Genomic DNA, 23143 nt, shown 5'->3' with positions numbered 1-23143 from the left:
CCAGCAGCTAGCCAGCTAGCAAACGTCCACCGTCTACCGAATAGCAGCACTGTAGAAACTATTACACTCAACTGAACGACTTGATTAGTGTAGTGTTAGCTAGCTACATAGTTGTCTTTGCTGTCTTCGTATCCAAGATAATTGTGTAGTTTAGAGTGTGTAGTCTTAGAGTGATTATCTTAATTTACCGAGGTTAGCTAGCCAGCTATTTGTCGTCCTTAACGTAGGAGACACTGCTAGCTAGCCAACAGCTAGCCAAAGTCTACCGAATAGAACTTCCGCACTCAACAACCCGGTCGCATTCCGCTTCGCTCCACAGGTAGTATCACACTTTCATTTCATTTCATTACAGCACAACGGTTTGATTTGTTTGATCGTAGCTAGGTTGCATAGCTAGCTACATAGCCGTCTTTGTATCAAAGATAATTGTGTAGTCTAGAGCGATTTTCTAGGTTAGCTAGCCAGCTATTGTCGTTATTTTAACGCAACGTAACGTAATCAACACTGCTAGCTAGCCAGCTAGCCCCCGAATAGCAGCACTGTAGAAACTATTACACTCAACGGAACGACTTGATTACTGTAGTGTCAACAACGCAGCCACTGCCAGCTAGCCTACAAAGTCAACAACGCAGCCACTGCCAGCTAGCCTACTTCAGCAGTACTGTATCATTTTAATCATTTTAGTCAATAAGATTCTTGCTACGTAAGCTTAACTTTCTGAACATTCGAGACGTGTAGTCCACTTGTCATTCCAATCTCCTTGCATTAGCGTAGCCTCTTCTGTAGCCTGTCAACTATGTGTCTGTCTATCCCTGTTCTCTCCTCTCTGCACAGACCATACAAACGCTCCACACCGCGTGGCCGCGGCCACCCTAATCTGGTGGTCCCACGTGGAGTTCCAGGTCTCCGGTAGCCTCTGGAACTGCCGATCTGCGGCCAACAAGGCAGAGTTCATCTCAGCCTATGCCTCCCTCCAGTCCCTCGACTTCTTGGCACTGACGAAAACATGGATCACCACAGATAACACTGCTACTCCTACTGCTCTCTCTTCGTCCGCCCACGTGTTCTCGCACACCCCGAGAGCTTCTGGTCAGCGGGGTGGTGGCACCGGGATCCTCATCTCTCCCAAGTGGTCATTCTCTCTTTCTCCCCTTACCCATCTGTCTATCGCCTCCTTTGAATTCCATGCTGTCACAGTTACCAGCCCTTTCAAGCTTAACATCCTTATCATTTATCGCCCTCCAGGTTCCCTCGGAGAGTTCATCAATGAGCTTGATGCCTTGATAAGCTCCTTTCCTGAGGACGGCTCACCTCTCACAGTTCTGGGCGACTTTAACCTCCCCACGTCTACCTTTGACTCATTCCTCTCTGCCTCCTTCTTTCCACTCCTCTCCTCTTTGACCTCACCCTCTCACCTTCCCCCTACTCACAAGGCAGGCAATACGCTCAACCTCATCTTTACTAGATGCTGTTCTTCCACTAACCTCATTGCAACTCCCCTCCAAGTCTCCGACCTCTACCTTGTATCCTTTTCCCTCTCGCTCTCATCCAACACTTCCCACACTGCCCCTACTCGGATGGTATCGCGCCGTCCCAACCTTCGCTCTCTCTCCCCCGCTACTCTCTCCTCTTCCATCCTATCATCTCTTCCCTCTGCTCAAACCTTCTCCAACCTATCTCCTGATTCTGCCTCCTCAACCCTCCTCTCCTCCCTTTCTGCATCCTTTGACTCTCTATGTCCCCTATCCTCCAGGCCGGCTCGGTCCTCCCCTCCCGCTCCGTGGCTCGACGACTCATTGCGAGCTCACAGAACAGGGCTCCGGGCAGCCGAGCGGAAATGGAGGAAAACTCGCCTCCCTGCGGACCTGGCATCCTTTCACTCCCTCCTCTCTACATTTTCCTCCTCTGTCTCTGCTGCTAAAGCCACTTTCTACCACTCTAAATTCCAAGCATCTGCCTCTAACCCTAGGAAGCTCTTTGCCACCTTCTCCTCCCTCCTGAATCCCCCCTCCTCCCTCTCTGCAGATGACTTCGTCAACCATTTTGAAAAGAAGGTCGACGACATCCGATCCTCGTTTGCTAAGTCAAACGACACCGCTGGTTCTGCTCACACTGCCCTACCCTGTGCTCTGACCTCTTTCTCCCCTCTCTCTCCAGATGAAATCTCGCGTCTTGTGACGGCCGGCCGCCCAACAACCTGCCCGCTTGACCCTATCCCCTCCTCTCTTCTCCAGACCATTTCCGGAGACCTTCTCCCTTACCTCACCTCGCTCATCAACTCATCCCTGACCGCTGGCTACGTCCCTTCCGTCTTCAAGAGAGCGAGAGTTGCACCCCTTCTGAAAAAACCTACACTCGATCCCTCCGATGTCAACAACTACAGACCAGTATCCCTTCTTTCTTTTCTCTCCAAAACTCTTGAACATGCCGTCCTTGGCCAGCTCTCCCGCTATCTCTCTCAGAATGACCTTCTTGACCCAAATCAGTCAGGTTTCAAGACTAGTCATTCAACTGAGACAGCTCTTCTCTGTATCACGGAGGCGCTCCGCACTGCTAAAGCTAACTCTCTCTCCTCTGCTCTCATCCTTCTAGACCTATCGGCTGCCTTCGACACTGTGAACCATCAGATCCTCCTCTCCACCCTCTCCGAGTTGGGCATCTCCGGCGCGGCCCACGCTTGGATTGCGTCCTACCTGACAGGTCGCTCCTACCAGGTGGCGTGGCGAGAATCTGTCTCCTCACCACGCGCTCTCACCACTGGTGTCCCCAGGGCTCTGTTCTAGGCCCTCTCCTATTCTCGCTATACACCAAGTCACTTGGCCCTGTCATAACCTCACATGGTCTCTCCTATCATTGCTATGCAGACGACACACAATTAATCTTCTCCTTTCCCCTTCTGATGACCAGGTGGCGAATCGCATCTCTGCATGTCTGGCAGAAATATCAGTGTGGATGACGGATCACCACCTCAAGCTGAACCTCGGCAAGACGGAGCTGCTCTTCCTCCCGGGAAGGACTGCCCGTTCCATGATCTCGCCATCACGGTTGACAACTCCATTGTGTCCTCCTCCCAGAGCGCTAAGAACCTTGGCGTGATCCTGGACAACACCCTGTCGTTCTCAACTAACATCAAGGCGGTGGCCCGTTCCTGTAGGTTCATGCTCTACAACATCCGCAGAGTACGACCCTGCCTCACACAGGAAGCGGCGCAGGTCCTAATCCAGGCACTTGTCATCTCCCGTCTGGATTACTGCAACTCGCTGTTGGCTGGGCTCCCTGCCTGTGCCATTAAACCCCTACAACTCATCCAGAACGCCGCAGCCCGTCTGGTGTTCAACCTTCCCAAGTTCTCTCACGTCACCCCGCTCCTCTGCTCTCTCCACTGGCTTCCAGTTGAAGCTCGCATCCGCTACAAGACCATGGTGCTTGCCTACGGAGCTGTGAAGGGAACGGCACCTCAGTACCTCCAGGCTCTGATCAGGCCCTACACCCAAACAAGGGCACTGCGTTCATCCACCTCTGGCCTGCTCGCCTCCCTACCACTGAGGAAGTACAGTTCCCGCTCAGCCCAGTAAAAACTGTTCACTGCTCTGGCCCCCAATGGTGGAACAAACTCCCTCACGACGCCAGGACAGCGGAGTCAATCACCACCTTCCGGAGACACCTGAAACCCCACCTCTTTAAGGAATACCTAGGATAGGATAAAGTAATCCTTCTCACCCCCCCCCCTTAAAAGATTTAGATGCACTATTGTAAAGTGGCTGTTCCACTGGATGTCATAAGGTGAATGCACCAATTTGTAAGTCGCTCTGGATAAGAGCATCTGCTAAATGACTTAAATGTAAATGTAAATGTAAAATAACACACCCTGTGTTCCATGTGTAAGGTTCCCCTGGTCTGCCCGGTCCAATGGGAGAGAGGGACTACTCTGGACTACCGGCACCAATGGGATCCCCAAGGAGAAGAAGGGTCCCAAGGAAAACCTGGCAAGAAGGGGCCCCTGGGACCTCCAGCTGAAACAAACACACATTTTGATCTTCACCAAGTGATACAGAAGCTCTGGAAAGGATGTGACAGTGGCATATGCACAATGCAGGGTTTCAATTTCTCCCAAATCTTATAAAAGTGAAAAAATACTGACAAAAGTTATAATAACCATCACTGTACTAAAAATGAAATAAATTCTAAAATGAACTAAATCAGTGTTCTGTTATTTCTTCTTTACATGTGTTATTTCATCCCAGGTCTGAGAGGTGAAGAAGGTGTGTTTGTGTATCTCTTCAGTGATAATGTTAGCAGGAAAGCACCGTGTGATTACTCTCTCATCCAATCCTGAATTTGACTATTTAGGTTTGTTCGTATGTTGTGTATTGTACTGTACTGTAGCCTTTTGGTAATCTGAGTCCTGTATTGTGTTTTATGGTAGTACATCTACATAGGCTGTGCTTTAACTAACGCCACCAATGTGAAGGCCTATTGTTTTATGATACATCAATATCTGTAAACACACCTCTCTCCCCAGATATCAGGACCAGCTAGGTTAACACACCCCTTTCTCCCCCGATATCAGGACCAGCAACATAAACACACCTCTCTCCCCCGGTACCAGGTCCAGCTGGATAAACACCCATCTCTCCCCTGGTACCAGATCCAGCTGGATAAACACACCTCTCTCCCCTGGTACCAGATCCAGCTGGATAAACACAGCTCTCTCCCCTGATACCAGGTCCAGCTAGGTTAACACACCTCTCTCCCCTGATATCAGGACCAGCAACATAAACACACCTCTCTCCCCCGGTACCAGGTCCAGCTGGGTAAACACACCTCTCTCCCCTGATACCAGGTCCAGCTAGATAAACACATCTCTCTCCCCTGGTACCAGGTCCAGCTGGGTAAACACACCTCTCTCCCCTGATACCAGGTCCAGCTGGATAAACACACCTCTCTCCCCCGGTACCAGGTCCAGCTGGGTAAACACACCTCTCTCCCCTGATACCAGGTCCAGCTGGATAAACACACCTCTCTCCCCTGATACCAGGTCCAGCTGGATAAACACACCTCTCTCCCTCGGTACCAGGTCCAGCTGGATAAACACACCTCTCTCCCCTGATACCAGGTCCAGCTGGATAAACACACCTCTCTCCCCCGGTACCAGGTCCAGCTGGGTAAACACACCTCTCTCCCCTGATACCAGGTCCAGCTGGATAAACACACCTCTCTCCCCCGGTACCAGGTCCAGCTGGATAAACACACCTCTCTCCCCCGGTACCAGGTCCAGCTGGATAAACACACCTCTCTCCCCCGGTACCAGGTCCAGCTGGATAAACACACCTCTCTCCCCTGATACCAGGTCCAGCTGGGTAAACACACCTCTCTCCCCTGATACCAGGTCCAGCTGGATAAACACACCTCTCTCCCCCGGTACCAGGTCCAGCTGGGTAAACACACCTCTTTCCCCTGATACCAGGTCCAGCTGGATAAACACACCTCTCTCCCCCGGTACCAGGTCCAGCTGGGTAAACACACCTCTCTCCCCTGATACCAGGTCCAGCTGGATAAACACACCTCTCTCCCCCGGTACCAGGTCCAGCTGGATAAACACACCTCTCTCCCCCGGTACCAGGTCCAGCTGGATAAACACATCTCTCTCCCCTGATACCAGGTCCAGCTGGATCAGATACCCATGTTCCTCGTTTGTCCTTCTGAGCAGCTCTGACCCGCCTTCAGGCCAGGGGAGGAACTGTAGTCTTCACCAAGGTCTTTGTACCAGGTCCAGCAACATGAACACACCTCTCTCCCCTGGTACCAGGTCCAGCAACATGAACACACCTCTCTCTCCTGGTACCAGGTCCAGCAACATGAACACACCTCTCTCCCCTGGTACCAGGTCCAGCAACATGAACACACCTCTCTCCCCTGGTACCAGGTCCATCAACATGAACACACCTCTCTCCCCTGGTACCAGGTCCAGCAACATGAACACACCTCTCTCCCCTGGTACCAGGTCCAGCAACATGAACACACCTCTCTCCCCTGGTACCAGGTCCAGCAACATGAACACACCTCTCTCCCCTGGTACCAGGTTCAGCAACATGAACACACCTCTCTCCCCTGGTACCAGGTCCAGCAACATGAACACACCTCTCTCCCCTGGTACCAGGTCCAGCAACATGAACACACCTCTCTCCCCTGGTACCAGGTTAAGCAACATGAACACACCTCTCTCCCCTGGTACCAGGTTCAGCAACATGAACACACCTCTCTCCCCTGGTACCAGTTCCAGCAACATGAACACACCTCTCTCCCCTGGTACCAGGTCCAGCAACATGAACACACCTCTCTCCCCTGGTACCAGGTCCAGCAACATGAACACACCTCTCTCCCCTGGTACCAGTTCCAGCAACATGAACACACCTCTCTCCCCTGGTACCAGGTCCAGCAACATGAACACACCTCTCTCCCCTGGTACCAGGTCCAGCAACATGAACACACCTCTCTCCCCTGGTACCAGGTCCAGCAACATGAACACACCTCTCTCCCCTGGTACCAGGTCCAGCAACATGAACACACCTCTCTCCCCTGGTACCAGGTCCAGCAACATGAACACACCTCTCTCCCCTGGTATCATGTTCAGCAACATGAACACACCTCTCTCCCCTGGTACCAGGTCCAGCAACATGAACACACCTCTCTCCCCTGGTACCAGTTCCAGCAACATGAACACACCTCTCTCCCCTGGTACCAGGTCCAGCAACATGAACACACCTCTCTCCCCTGGTACCAGGTCCAGCAACATGAACACACCTCTCTCCCCTGGTACCAGGTCCAGCAACATGAACACACCTCTCTCCCCTGGTACCAGGTCCAGCAACATGAACACACCTCTCTCCCCTGGTATCATGTTCAGCAACATGAACACACCTCTCTCCCCTGGTACCAGGTCCAGCAACATGAACACACCTCTCTCCCCTGGTACCAGGTCCAGCAACATGAACACACCTCTCTCCCCTGGTATCATGTTCAGCAACATGAACACACCTCTCTCCCCTGGTACCAGGTCCAGCAACATGAACACACCTCTCTCCCCTGGTACCAGTTCCAGCAACATGAACACACCTCTCTCCCCTGGTACCAGGTCCAGCAACATGAACACACCTCTCTCCCCTGGTACCAGGTCCAGCAACATGAACACACCTCTCTCCCCTGGTACCAGGTCCAGCAACATGAACACACCTCTCTCCCCTGGTACCAGGTCCAGCAACATGAACACACCTCTCTCCCCTGGTACCAGGTCCAGCAACATGAACACACCTCTCTCCCCTGGTACCAGGTCCAGCAACATGAACACACCTCTCTCCCCTGGTACCAGGTCCAGCAACATGAACACACCTCTCTCCCCTGGTACCAGTTCCAGCAACATGAACACACCTCTCTCCCCTGGTACCAGGTCCAGCAACATGAACACACCTCTCTCCCCTGGTACCAGGTTCAGCAACATGAACACACCTCTCTCCCCTGGTACCAGGTCCAGCAACATGAACACACCTCTCTCCCTGGTACCAGGTCCAGCAACATGAACACACCTCTCTCCCCTGGTACCAGGTCCAGCAACATGAACACACCTCTCTCCCTGGTACCAGGTCCAGCAACATGAACACACCTCTCTCCCCTGGTACCAGGTCCAGCAACATGAACACACCTCTCTCCCCGGGTACCAGGTCCAGCAACATGAACACACCTCTCTCCCCTGGTACCAGGTCCAGCAACACGAACACACCTCTCTCCCCTGGTACCAGGTCCAGCAACATGAACACACCTCTCTCCCCTGGTACCAGGTCCAGCAACATGAACACACCTCTCTCCCCTGGTACCAGGTCCAGCAACATGAACACACCTCTCTCCCCTGGTACCAGGTCCAGCAACATGAACACACCTCTCTCCCCCGGGTACCAGGTCCAGCAACATGAACACACCTCTCTCCCCTGGTACCAGGTCCAGCAACATGAACACACCTCTCTCCCCTGGTACCAGGTCCAGCAACATGAACACACCTCTCTCCCCTGGTACCAGGTCCAGCAACATGAACACACCTCTCTCCCCTGGTACCAGGTCCAGCAACATGAACACACCTCTCTCCCCTGGTACCAGGTCCAGCAACATGAACACACCTCTCTCCCCTGGTACCAGGTCCAGCAACATGAACACACCTCTCTCCCCTGGTACCAGGTCCAGCTAGGTAAACACCACTCTCTCCCCTGGTACCAGGTCCAGCTGGATAAACACACCTCTCTCCCCTGGTACCAGGTCCAGCTGGATAAACACACCTCTCTCCCCTGGTACCAGGTCCAGCTGGATAAACACACCTCTCTCCCCTGATACCAGGTCCAGCTAGGTAAACACCACTCTCTCCCCTGGTACCAGGTCCAGCAACATGAACACACCTCTCTCCCCTGGTACCAGGTCCAGTTGGATAAACACACCTCTCTCCCCTGGTACCAGGTCCAGCTAGGTAAACACCACTCTCTCCCCTGGTACCAGGTCCAGCTGGATAAACACACCTCTCTCCCCTGGTACCAGGTCCAGCAACATGAACACACCTCTCTCCCCTGGTACCAGGTCCAGCTAGGTAAACACCACTCTCTCCCCTGGTACCAGGTCCAGCTGGATAAACACACCTCTCTCCCCTGGTACCAGGTCCAGCTAGGTAAACACCACTCTCTCCCCTGGTACCAGGTCCAGCAACATGAACACACCTCTCTCCCCTGGTACCAGGTCCAGCAACATGAACACACCTCTCTCCCCTGGTACCAGGTCCAGCAACATGAACACACCTCTCTCCCCTGGTACCAGGTCCAGCAACATGAACACACCTCTCTCCCCTGGTACCAGGTCCAGCAACATGAACACACCTCTCTCCCCTGGTACCAGGTCCATCAACATGAACACACCTCTCTCCCCTGGTACGAGGTCCAGCTAGGTTAACACCACTCTCTCCCCCTGGCTGGCTGGATTGTCATTTTGAGGCCATTTGATTGGATGGTTTGTACAAGAAGGATGAGTCTGATGGTGCTTACAGAGACATTGTCTGAGATCAAGGTTGAATCAATGATGAAGATATAACTCTGTCTTTATGAATAAAACATGAAGTTGAGGAAGTGTTCTTTAATCCATTTGATTTGTTTCACAGCTTAAAAGAAAAGATTAATCGGAACAAAAAGCCATTAGATTTTATTAATTGAAATTAATTTCCGTTGAAAGGAGAAGACACTGCAGGGTTTTACATTTGACTAATTCAAAAGTTTGTTCGTCAATATAAACTTGAATGTTTCATGTGTCAGTTGTCATCATAAGCTGGCATATTCTTAAAGTTCAAAGCAAACTAGTTTTAAGAATAAAAAATATTTTACATCCACAAATATGACTCTGGGATGGCTGAGGGGATGGAAAATATGTGAGGATGGCTGGGAGGGTCATCCGGAGGGTGGGCGGGGTGGTCTTGGAGAAGTTGGAGATTTCTGTATTTTTCAAACACCTGAAATAGCGTTTTTTCCTGCAATCTAGAGCCATAATCATTATGACTAATTGTAGGTAAAAAAAATCTATATTTATTTCTGCATATCTAACCATCACCCTCGAGCTGTTTGTATCTTGCTTCTCTGCATCTCTGCTAAAATCGGGGTAAAATATTGACAGTATTATTCAGTATATTTCGTTATTGCTTGCTTTTCGAAAGTCTACCAACCTTGCCATCAGGCATGCCAGCTAAGATAGTGAGACAAGCTAGCTACTCTAACTTGATTGATAGACTGAATTGGCTAGTTATGAGGTTGGGGAGATTGGGAACCTATCAGGTCTAGTAGTATAACAGAGAAACAACTAAACATTTTTTTTTGAAGAATTATACTATTTTTAACAGGACAAACCCATAGGGGGCACAGGGGCAACGTGGGTATGATGCCTCTGAATAAGCACATTTTTCTCAAGTAACAAAGAAAGGTCAAGGTCGGGGAGTAATACGGCCTGTTGTTCTATTGTTCTATTGATCATCATGAGTTGGTGTTCCAGAACTAAAGATAGAACATTTGACGAACATTCCATTAATGTGTCCAAGGACTTCAGAAAGATTCCTTCTCAGACGAACCTCTACTACAGCCACAGGGGTCGAGGATCAACCGTGGAAAGTGTGTGTCCGTCCCTCAGTTCCTCTGACAGTGGAACGTAATATTTAGAAACACAGATGGCAATAATGATGAGGAGGATACAAATCTTTCCATCCATTTTGGGCCTCAGCCAAGGACTGCATCCCAAATGGAACTCTATTTCCTTTATAGTGCCCTAGGGCTCTTTGTAGGGAACAGGGGGCCATTTGGGACGTATCCAAGAGGTAATGCTTCCGTTGTCCTTCCTTAGTAGGCCCAATTAACATGCTTTTCCTTCTTCAATGTATTTGAATTCAGTCCAATGTACTCCACAGTACAGGACAGGACACTACAGGACAGGACACTACAGGACAGGACACTACAGGACACTACAGGACAGGACAGGACACTACAGGACAGGACACTACAGGACAGGACAGGACACTACAGGACAGGACAGGACACTACAGGACAGGACACTACAGGACAGGACACTACAGGACATGATACTACAGGACATGACATTACAGGACAGAATACTACAGGACAGGACACTACAGGACAGGACACTACAGGACATGACACTACAGGACAGGACACTACAGGACATGATACTACAGGACATGACATTACAGGACAGAATACTACAGGACAGGACACTACAGGACAGGACAGGATACTACAGGACATGACACGACAGGACATGATACTACAGGACATGACATTACAGGACAGGACAGGATACTACAGGACATGACACGACAGGACAGGACACTACAGGACATGATACTACAGGACATGACATTACAGGACAGAATACTACAGGACATGACATTACATGACAGAATACTACAGGACAGGACACTACAGGACAAGACAGAATACTACAAGACAGGACACTACAGGACAGGACACTACAGGACATGACACTACAGGACAGGACACTACAGGACAGGACACTACAGGACAAGACAGAATACTACAGGACAGGACACTACAGGACAGGACACTACAGGACAGGACACTACAGGACAAGACAGAATACTACAAGACAGGACACTACAGGACAGGACACTACAGGACAGGACACTACAGGACAGGACACTACAGGACATGATACTACAGGACATGACATTACAGGACAGAATACTACAAGACAGGACACGACAGGACATGATACTACAGGACATGACATTACAAGACAGAATACTACAAGACAGGACACTACAGGACAGGACACTACAGGACAAGACACTACAGGACAGGACAAGACAGAATACTACAAGACAGGACACTACAGGACATGACACTACAGGACATGACACTACAGGACATGACACTATAGGACAGGACACTACAGGACAGAACACTACAGGACAAGACAGAATACTACAAGACAGGACACTACAGGACAGGACACTACAGGACAGGACAGAATACTACAGGACAGGACACTACAGGACATGACACTACAGGACATGACACTACAGGACAGAATACTACAGGACAGGACACTACAGGACAGGACACTACAGGACATGACACTACAGGACATGACACTACAGGACAGGACACCACAGGACACTACAGGACAGGACACTACAGGACATGACACTACAGGACATGACACTACAGGACATGACACTACAGGACAGGACACTACAGGACAGGACAGAATACTACAAGACAGGACACTACAGGACAGGACACTACAGGACAGGACACTACAGGACAGGACATGATACTACAGGACATGACATTACAGGACAGAATACTACAGGACAGGACACTACAGGACATGACACTACAGGACATGACACTACAGGACAGGACAGAATACTACAAGACAGAATACTACAAGACAGGACACTACAGGACATGACACTACAGGACAGGACACTACAGGACATGACACTACAGGACAGGACACTACAGGACAGAATACTGCAAGACAGGACACTACAGGACAGGACACTACAGGACAGGACACTACAGGACAGGACACTACAGGACAGGACACTACAGGACAAGACAGAATACTACAGGACAGGACACTACAGGACAGGACACTACAGGACAGGACACTACAGGACAAGACAGGACACTACAGGACAGGACACTACAGGACAGGACACTACAGGACATGATACTACAGGACATGACATTACAGGACAGAATACTACAGGACAGGACACTACAGGACATGATACTACAGGACATGACATTACAAGACAGAATACTACAAGACAGGACACTACAGGACAGGACACTACAGGACAAGACACTACAGGACAGGACACTACAGGACAAGACAGAATACTACAAGACAGGACACTACAGGACATGACACTACAGGACATGACACTACAGGACAGAATACTACAGGACAGGACACTACAGGACAGGACACTACAGGACAGGACACTACAGGACATGACACTACAGGACAGGACACTACAGGACACTACAGGACAGGACACTACAGGACATGACACTACAGGACAGGACACTACAGGACAGAACACTACAGGACAAGACAGAATACTACAAGACAGGACACTACAGGACAGGACACTACAGGACAGGACAGAATACTACAGGACAGGACACTACAGGACATGACACTACAGGACATGACACTACAGGACAGAATACTACAGGACAGGACACTACAGGACAGGACACTACAGGACAGGACACTACAGGACATGACACTACAGGACAGGACACTACAGGACACTACAGGACAGGACACTACAGGACATGACACTACAGGACAGGACACTACAGGACATGACACTACAGGACAGGACACTACAGGACAGGACAGAATACTACAAGACAGGACACTACAGGACAGGACACTACAGGACAGGACACTACAGGACAGGACACTACAGGACATGATACTACAGGACATGACATTACAGGACAGAATACTACAGGACAGGACACTACAGGACATGATACTACAGGACATGACAAGACAGAATACTACAAGACAGGACACTACAGGACAGGACACTACAGGACAAGACACTACAGGACAGGACACTACAGGACAAGACAGAATACTACAAGACAGGACACTACAGGACATGACACTACAGGACATGACACTACAGGACATGACACTATAGGACAGGACACTACAGGACAGAACACTACAGGACAAGACAGAATACTACAAGACAGGACACTACAGGACAGGACACTACAGGACAGGACAGAATACTACAGGACAGAACACTACAGGACATGACACTACAGGACATGACACTACAGGACAGAATACTACAGGACAGGACACTACAGGACAGGACACTACAGGACAGGACACTACAGGACATGACACTACAGGACAGGACACTACAGGACAGGACACTACAGGACAGGACACTACAGGACATGACACTACAGGACAGGACACTACAGGACATGACACTACAGGACAGGACACTACAGGACAGGACAGAATACTACAAGACAGGACACTACAGGACAGGACACTACAGGACATGACACTACAGGACATGACACTACAGGACAGGACAGAATACTACAAGACAGAATACTACAAGACAGGACACTACAGGACATGACACTACAGGACAGGACACTACAGGACATGACACTACAGGACAGGACACTACAGGACAGAATACTGCAAGACAGGACACTACAGGACAGGACACTACAGGACAGGACACTACAGGACAGGACACTACAGGACAGGACACTACGAGACAGGACACTACAGGACAGGACACTACAGGACAGAATACTACAAGACAGGACACTACAGGACATGACACTATAGGACAGGACACTACAGGACATGACAAGACAGAATACTACAAGACAGGACACTACAGGACATGACACTACAGGACAGGACACTACAGGACATGACACTACAGGACAGGACACTACAGGACAGAATACTACAAGACAGGACACTACAGGACATGACACTACAGGACAGGACACTACAGGACATGACACTACAGGACAGAGCACTACAGGACAGGACACTACAGGACAGGATACTACAGGACAGGACACTACAGGACAGGACATTACAGGACAGAATACTGCAAGACAGGACACTACAGGACATGACACTACAGGACAGGACACTACAGGACAGGACACTACAGGACAGGACACTACAGGACAGGACACTACAAGACAGGACACTACAAGACAGAATACTACAAGACAGGACACTACAGGACATGACACTACAGGACATGACACTACAGGACATGACACTACACTACAGGACAGGACACTACAGGACAGGACACTACAGGACAGGACACTACGAGACAGGACACTACAGGACAGGACACTACAGGACAGAATACTACAAGACAGGACACTACAGGACATGACACTACAGGACAGGACACTACAGGACATGACACTACAGGACAGGACACTACAGGACAGAATACTACAAGACAGGACACTACAGGACATGACACTACAGGACAGGACACTACAGGACATGACACTACAGGACAGAGCACTACAGGACAGGACACTACAGGACAGGACACTACAGGACAGGACATTACAGGACAGAATACTGCAAGACAGGACACTACAGGACATGACACTACAGGACAGGACACTACAGGACAGGACACTACAGGACAGGACACTACAGGACAGGACACTACAAGACAGGACACTACAAGACAGAATACTACAAGACAGGACACTACAGGACATGACACTACAGGACATGACACTACAGGACATGACACTACAGGACAGGACACTACAGGACAGGACACTACAGGACAGGACCCTACAGGACAGGACACTACAGTACAGGACACTACAGGACAGGACCCTACAGGACAGGACACTACAGGACAGGACACTACAGGACAGAATACTACAAGACAGGACACTACAGGACATGACACTATAGGACAGGACACTACAGGACATGACACTACAGGACAGGACACTACAGGACAGGACACTACAGGACAGGACACTACAGGACAGGACACTACAAGACAGGACACTACAAGACAGAATACTACAAGACAGGACACTACAGGACATGACACTACAGGACATGACACAACAGGACATGACACTACAGGACAGGACACTACAGGACAGGACCCTACAGGACAGGACACTACAGTACAGGACACTACAGGACAGGACCCTACAGGACAGGACACTACAGGACAGGACACTACAAGACAGAATACTACAAGACAGGACACTACAGGACATGACACTACAGGACATGACACAACAGGACATGACACTACAGGACAGGACACTACAGGACAGGGCCCTACAGGACAGGACACTACAGTACAGGACACTACAGGACAGGACCCTACAGGACAGGACACTACAGGACAGGACACTACAGGACAGAATACTACAAGACAGGATACTATAGGACACTACAGTACAGGACATCAATCCAAGATGGCGTAGCAGTCAGACGTCTTTGTCCTGTCATGTCCCTTGTATATATCGTTTTACATCTTCTTCGTCGCATATCCTTTAAAATATTTTGCTAAACCTCAGCATCTAAATACTCTCCTGCAACCCACCTCACCCAATGTGGCGTGGATCTGCTTTTTTTTCTAAAGTATTTATATTTACTTCGGATCTGGAATTCATTGCCAGCGGTCATCAGCTAACCTTCAGCTCGGAAAAGCTCTCGTCAGTTCGAACAACGTGACTCTAACCAGAGCATAACGGACCTATTATTTTTAACCGCGGTTTCCTACCGCAAACTGAACATTTTCATCTGGATCTTCACAACTAGCTAACCGCAATCCCGGATGATTGCGGTTAGCTGGCTAGCGTTTCCATCCCAGAGCAAGCACCAATTAGCTTGAAGCTAGCCCGGCCAGGGCTCCTGTGCTACCACCGAAGAATACTCCTGGACTACAATACCCGGACCCCTTCTACAGCCGGTACGGGGCATGGAACCCCGTAGATCCCCTACGACTGGAATACCGACATAATCTGCCTGAGGACTCCAACAGGCCCCTCAGGCGCGACGCCCGCTGAAGGCCCATTATGCTAACCAGCTAGGCCTGCTAGCTACCTAGAGCTACTTGGAACCCTACTAATTCCACGACTGGTCTATCGACGTCACCGCACAAAGAGGCAAAAACAGACTTACCCCCATCGCGACATCCCCCAAAGGCTAACTTTCTAGCCCCTGCTATCTGCTTGCTTGCTAACCCGGTCTGCTAACTGCTAGCTTGCCTGCCCGGTCGGCTAACTGCTTGCTTGCTAACCTGGTCTGCTAACTGCTAGCCCCTACTAACTGCTAGCTTGCCGTGCCCGGTCTGCTAACTGCTAGCTTGCCTGCCCGGTCTGCTAACTGCTAGCCCTTGCTAACTGCTTGCTTGCTAACCCGGTCTGCTACCTGCTAGCCCCTGCTAACTGTTTGCTTGCTAACCCGGCCTGCTAACTGCTAGCTTGCCCCGGACTACTAACTGTTAGCTGGTTAGCATCGGCCTGCTAACTGTCTGAATCGCCGTGTCCCCAGCCAGCCCAACCACTCACTGGACCCATATGTTCACTTGGCTACACATGCCTCTCTCTAATATCAATATGCCTTGTCCATTACTGTCCTGGTTAGTGATTACTGTCTTATTTCACTGTAGAGCCTCTTGCCCTGCTCAATATGCCTTAACCAACCATGTTGTTCCATCTCCTACATATGCGATGACATCACCTGGTTTAAACATCTCTAGAGACTATATCTCTCTCTTCATTACTCAATGCCTAGGTTTACCTCCAATTTACTCACATCCTACCTTACCTTTGTCTGTACACTATGCCTTGAATCTATGCTATCGTGCCCAGAAACCTGCTCTTTTTACTCTCACAAGGTTTCCAGTAACTTTACATATAATATAGAGGGGGTGGTGGTCCCTGAGGACCACTCAAAACCTTGCCTGCCTTGCCTCAAAATATGGGTTCCAGTACCCAAAAAAGCTTGAGAACCACTGCTATACACACTACTGAACTAATGAACAAAAGAACCAAACAAAATGTTTGCGGATTTCAATGGATCCAACAAATTACTAGCAGATATTTTACCTCTTGAGACTGTCCAGTCTTTATGTACATTGAGCTCGTGCCCAGTGACACGAGCTCACCAGACAAACTTATTCACTTCTATGCTCGCATCGAGGCAAGCAACACTAAGGCATGCATAAGAGCATCAGCTGTTCCGGACGACTGTGTGATCACGCTCTCCGTAGCCGACGTGAGTAAGACCTTTAAACAGGTCAACATTCACAAGGCCGCGGGGCCAGACGGATTACCAGGACGTGTGCTCCGGGCATGTGCTGACCAACTGGCAGGTGTCTTCACTGACATTTCCAACATGTCCCTGATTGAGTCTGTAATATCAACATGTTTCAAGGAGACCACCATAGTCCCTGTGCCCAAGAACACAAAGGCAACCAGCCTAAATGACTACAGACCCGTAGCACTCACGTCCGTAGCCATGAAGTGCTTTGAAAGGTTGGTAATGGCTCACATCAATACCATTATCCCAGAAACCCTAGACCCACTCCAATTTACATACCGCACAAACAGATCACCAGATGATGCAATCTCTATTGCACTCCACACTGCCCTTTCCCACCTGGACAAAAGGAACACCTATGTGAGAATGCTATTCATTGACAACACCATAGTACCCTCAAAGCTCATCACTAAGCTAAGGATCCTAGGACTAAACACCTCCCTCTGCAACTGGATCCTGAAATTCCAGATGGGTCATCCCCAGGTGGTGAGGGTAGGTAGCAACACATCTGCCATGGTGATCCTCAACACTGGAGCCCCTCAGCAGGGGTGCGTACTCGGTCCCCTCCTGTACTCCCTGTTCACCCACTACTGCGTGGCCAGGTACAACTCCAACACCATCATTAAGTTTGCAGACGACACAACATTGGTAGGCCTGATCACCTTACAACAACGAGACAGCCTATAGAGAGGAGGACAGAGTCCTGGGTGGTGCCAGAACAACAACCTATCCCTCAACGTAACCAAGACTAAGGAGATGATTGTGGACTACAACAAATAAACTGTTTTGATTTGGTTACAGACAACTGTGCTGTTCAGTCTCTCTTGGCCCATGCTAGCCCGTAGTCAAGTTTGTAACCTGCAGAGTGCACTGAAACTCCTCTCAGCCTCACATGAAGACACGTATTTATGCTGCCCCGATGCTGTCGGGGGCTAGGGTCAGTCTGTTATATCTGGAGTATTTCTCCTGTCTTATCCGGTGTCCAGTGTGCATTTAAATATGCTCTCTCTAATTCTCTCTCTCTTTCCTTCCTTCCTTCCTTCCTTCCTTCCTTCCTTCCTTCCTTCCCTCTTTCTCTCTCTCTCTCTCTCTCTCTCTCTCTCTCTCTCTCTCTCTCTCTCTCTCTCTCTCTCTCTCTCTCTCTTTCTTTCTTTCTTTCTTTCTTTCTTTCTTTCTTTCTTTCTTTCTTTCTTTCTTTCTTTCTTTCTCTCTCTTTGTCTCTCTCTCTCTTTGTCTCTCTCTCTCTCTCTCTCTCTCTCTCTCTCTCTCTCTCTCTCTCTCTCTCTCTCTCTCTCTCTCTCTCTCTCTCTCTCTCTCTCTCTCTCTCTCTCTCTCTCTCTCTCGGAGGACCTGAGCCCTAGGACCTGAGCCCTAGGACCTGAGCCCTAGGACCTGAGCCCTAGGACCTGAGCCCTAGGACCTGAGCCTGATCGGCTATGATCGGCTAGCCAACTGACATTTACTCCTGAGGTGCTGACCTGTTGCACCCTCGACAATTACTGTGATCATTATTATTTGACCAATCTGGTCATTTATGAGCATTTGAACATCTTGGCCATGTTCTGTTGTAATCTCCACCCGGCACAGCCAGAAGAGGACTGGCCACCCCTCATAGCCTGGTTCCTCTCTAGTTTTCTTCCTGGGTTCTGGCCTTTCTCGGGACTTTTTCCTAGCCACCGTGCTTCTACACCTGCATTGCTTGCTGTTTGGGGGTTTTAGGCTGGGTTTCTGTACAGCACTTTGAGATATCAGCTGATGTAAGACGGGCTTTATAAATACATTTGATTGATTTGACACTGGCACCACAAACAAAATTCTGATCAGCATCTCAACTTGGTCAAACAACCCCCACACCTCCACTGGAAGCCTCCTGAGGACCTCTGCTGCCTCTCCACTGCTACTACAGGGGTATTTGTTGCGAAAGAGAGGCAACTGCACTGAAAGAGAATCTATGTTCAGCTCAGGGTACTGATCTAGAGACTCATCCAACTCCACCGTGAGAAGCAGGACGTTTAGACTGTCCTGGTCAAAACGGTCGCCAAACTGAACCTCCCAACCATCCAACACTTAAAAAACATTCTGCCCTATAGTGATCCACTGCTTTGCCAGCAAATCGTCTTGAGTGTGTAACCTGCACACCAGAGGCAGTCTGAGTTTTCTGTTGCAGTGAAATGTTTAGGCATTCAAGCTCTCCGAGAACAGCAGAGGCAAGTGTGAGGCCCAACACAATCTTGCCTTTGCTGAAGTGCTCGAATAAGCCACTGGCAGTTGAAGCTGTCTTGGATGCAGATTTTTGCCATCTCCTCTAGGCTGCATAGTAGCGGTTCATACTGCCCTAGCACAGCTCTAATAGCAGTATTATACACAGTCCACCTTATTGGGTGGTTTCAGGGTGGTCAGATGTGTATCATCGGATGTGGCAATTGATTCAAACATGCTCTTAAACTTTCCTGACTGGCCATAGAGGACAACTAACTGATGGACCCAAGAAAGGAATCCTGGATCAGTAGAGAGGCTGAGCAGCCAGCCTGTGTAATCAGATTTATACATTCCCATTGTCATCCATGTGGCCCTTAAATGGCTTGTCCCTGTTTTGCCACATGCCACAACGAACTAACAATTTTCATCAAGCAATGGCTCCTTCTGTTTACCCCACACGCTGGATAACTGGACACTGATTGGATTTACAGTGGGGCAAAAAAGTATTTAGTCAGCCACCAATTGTGCAAGTTCTCCCACTTAAAAAGATGAGAGAGGCCTGTAATTTTCATCATAGGTACACTTCAACTATGACAGACAAAACCAGAAAATCACATTGTAGGATTTTTTATGAATTTATTTGCAAATTATGGTGGAAAATAAGTATTTGGTCACCTACAAACAAGCAAGATTTCTGGCTCTCACAGACCTTCTTTAAGAGGCTCCTCTGTCCTCTGTCATCCACTCGTTACCTGTATTAATGGCACCTGTTTGAACTTGTTATCAGTATGAAAGACACCTGTCCACAACCTCAAACAGTCACACTCCAAACTCCACTATGGCCAAGACCAAAGAGCTGTCAAAGGACACCAGAAACAAAATTGTAGAATGGGAAGACTGAATCTGCAATAGGTAATCAGCTTGGTTTGAAGAAATCAACTGTGGGAGCAATTATTAGGAAATGGAAGACATACAAGACCACTGATAATCTGCCTCGATCTGGGGCTCCACGCAAGATCTCACCCCGTGGGGTCAAAATGATCACAAGAACGGTGAGCAAAAATCCCAGAACCACACGGGGGGACCTAATGAATGACCTGCAGAGAGCTGGGACCAAAGTAACAAAGCCTACCATCAGTAACACACTACGCCGCCAGGGACTCAAATCATGCAGTGCCAGATGTGTCCCCCTGCTTAAGCCAGTACATGTCCAGGCCCGTCTGACGTTTGCTAGAGAGCATTTGGATGATCCAGAAGAAGATTGGGAGAATGTCATATGGTCACATGAAACTAAAATATTACTTTTTGGTAAAAACTCCATTCGTCATGTTTGGAGGACAAAGAATGCTGAGTTGCATCCAAAGAACACAATACCTCCTGTGAAGCATGGGGGTGGAAACATCATGCTTTGGGGCTGTTTTTCTGCAAAGGGACCAGGACGACTGATCCGTGTAAAGGAAAGATTGAATGGGGCCATGTATCGTGAGATTTTGAGTGAAAACCTCCTTCCATCAGCAAGGGCATTGAAGATGAAACGTGGCTGGGTCTTTCAGCATGACAATGATCCCAAACACACCGCCCGGGCAACAAAGGAGTGGCTTCTTAAGAAGCATTTCAAGGTCCTGGAGTGGCCTCGCCAGTCTCCAGATCTCAACCCCATAGAAAATCTTTGGAGGGAGTTGAAAGTCCATGTTGCCCAGCAACAGCCCCAAAACATCACTGCTCTAGAGGAGATATGCATGGAGGAATGGGCCACAGTGTGTGAAAACCTTGTGAAGACTTTCAGAAAACGTTTGACCTCTGTCATTGCCAACAAATGGTATATAACAAAGTATTGAGATAAACTTTTGTTATTGACCAAATACTTATTCTCCATCATAATCTGCTAATAAATTCATTAAAAATCCTACAATGTGATTTTCTGGATTTTTTTTCTCATTTTGTCTGTCATAGTTGATGTGTACTTTGATGAAAATTACAGGCCTCTCTCATATTTTTAAGTGGGAGAACTTGCACAATTTGTGGCTGACTAAATACTTTTTTTGCCCTGTAGTTGATGTGCTGTTACAGTTACAAAGTGGCGGTGGGTTTAGCAGTTTTGATGTGCTGTGAATTTTACAATGGCTTTTCTCCATTTCCTAAATCCTGCACTAATGAAGGCAGCATCCGCTCTTTGGCCAAAAGATGGCCAACACTCCTTTTATTGATGGATTATAATGTAGCCAGGGGAAATCGCCATACTCTGTTGGAAAGAGTTTTGCGGTTCTATAAATTGGGTGGGTGTTTTGGTTTTGTGCGAGGTAACTGGACAATGCTGTGCCACTGTCCCCTATATTGGTGCTTCTGGCAACAAGGTTGGTCCTGCTGTGGCTGTGACACGGGTTTGTGTTCCCCCATCCCCCCTGGGATTTCTGCCTATGCACTACAGGACGCGACACTACAGGACATCACACTGCTGGACAGGACAGGATGCCACTCTACAGGACAGGATGTAGCAGGACAGGATGTCACTCTGTTGGACAGGATGTCACTCTACAGGACAGGATGACACTCTGCAGGACAGGATGTCACTCTGCAGGACAGGATGTCACTCTACAGGACAGGATGTCACTCTACAGGACAGGATGTCACTCTACAGGACAGGATGTAGCAGGACAGGATGTCACTCTGTTGGACAGGATGTCACTCTGCAGGACAGGATGTCACTCTGCAGGACAGGATGTCACTCTACAGGACAGGATGTCACTCTGCAGGACAGGATGTCACTCTACAGGACAGGATGTCACTCTGCAGGACAGGATGTCACTCTGCAGGACAGGATGTCACTCTACAGGACAGGATGTCACTCTACAGGACAGGATGTCACTCTGCAGGACAGGATGTCACTCTGCAGGACAGGATGTCACTCTACAGGACAGGATGTCACTCTACAGGACAGGATGTCACTCTACAGGACAGGATGTCACTCTGCAGGACAGGATGTCACTCTACAGGACAGGATGTCACTCTATAGGACAGGATGTAGCAGGACAGGATGTCACTCTGTTGGACAGGATGTAACAGGACAGGATGTCACTCTGTTGGACAGGATGTCACTCTGCATGACAGGATGTAGCAGGACAGAATGTCACTCTACAGGACAGGATGTCACTCTACAGGACAGGATGTCACTCTACAGGACAGGATGTCACTCTACAGGACAGGATGTCACTCTGCAGGACAGGATGTCACTCTACAGGACAGGATGTCACTCTACAGGACAGGATGTCACTCTACAGGACAGGTTGTAGCAGGACTGCAGATCAGTGAAGACAGTCCACCAGGCTATGGGCCAAATCTGCGTGGTGGGCCAAAATACAATCTGCGTGGTGGGCCAAAATATAATCTGAGTGGTGGGTCAAAATATAATCTGCGTGGTGGGCCAAAATATAATCTGAGTGGTGGGTCAAAATATAATCTGCGTGGTGGGCCAAAATATAATCTG

General features: G+C 49.2%; 1 protein-coding gene across 3 annotated transcripts in view; it reads right to left on the bottom strand.

The window, feature by feature from the left end:
• Positions 1-23143, bottom strand: part of LOC127931470 (uncharacterized) — a 59185-nt gene that overhangs the window by 15184 nt on the left and 20858 nt on the right. For 2 of the 3 annotated variants that reach the window (XM_052524329.1, XM_052524328.1), the window contains exon 2: positions 3868-4013. The exons of the other annotated variant lie outside the window; for it this stretch is intronic. The gene's annotated coding sequence lies outside the window, so the exon portion shown is untranslated. The remainder of the gene's footprint in view (positions 1-3867; positions 4014-23143) is intronic. 3 annotated transcript variants of the gene reach the window in all.

The sequence above is a fragment of the Oncorhynchus keta genome, chromosome 8 (assembly GCF_023373465.1).
Source record: "Oncorhynchus keta strain PuntledgeMale-10-30-2019 chromosome 8, Oket_V2, whole genome shotgun sequence".
NCBI classification, from domain to species: Eukaryota; Metazoa; Chordata; class Actinopteri; order Salmoniformes; family Salmonidae; genus Oncorhynchus; species Oncorhynchus keta.
The sequence above is the reverse complement of the archived record's forward strand: the minus strand, read 5'-3'. Positions and strand labels throughout refer to the sequence as shown.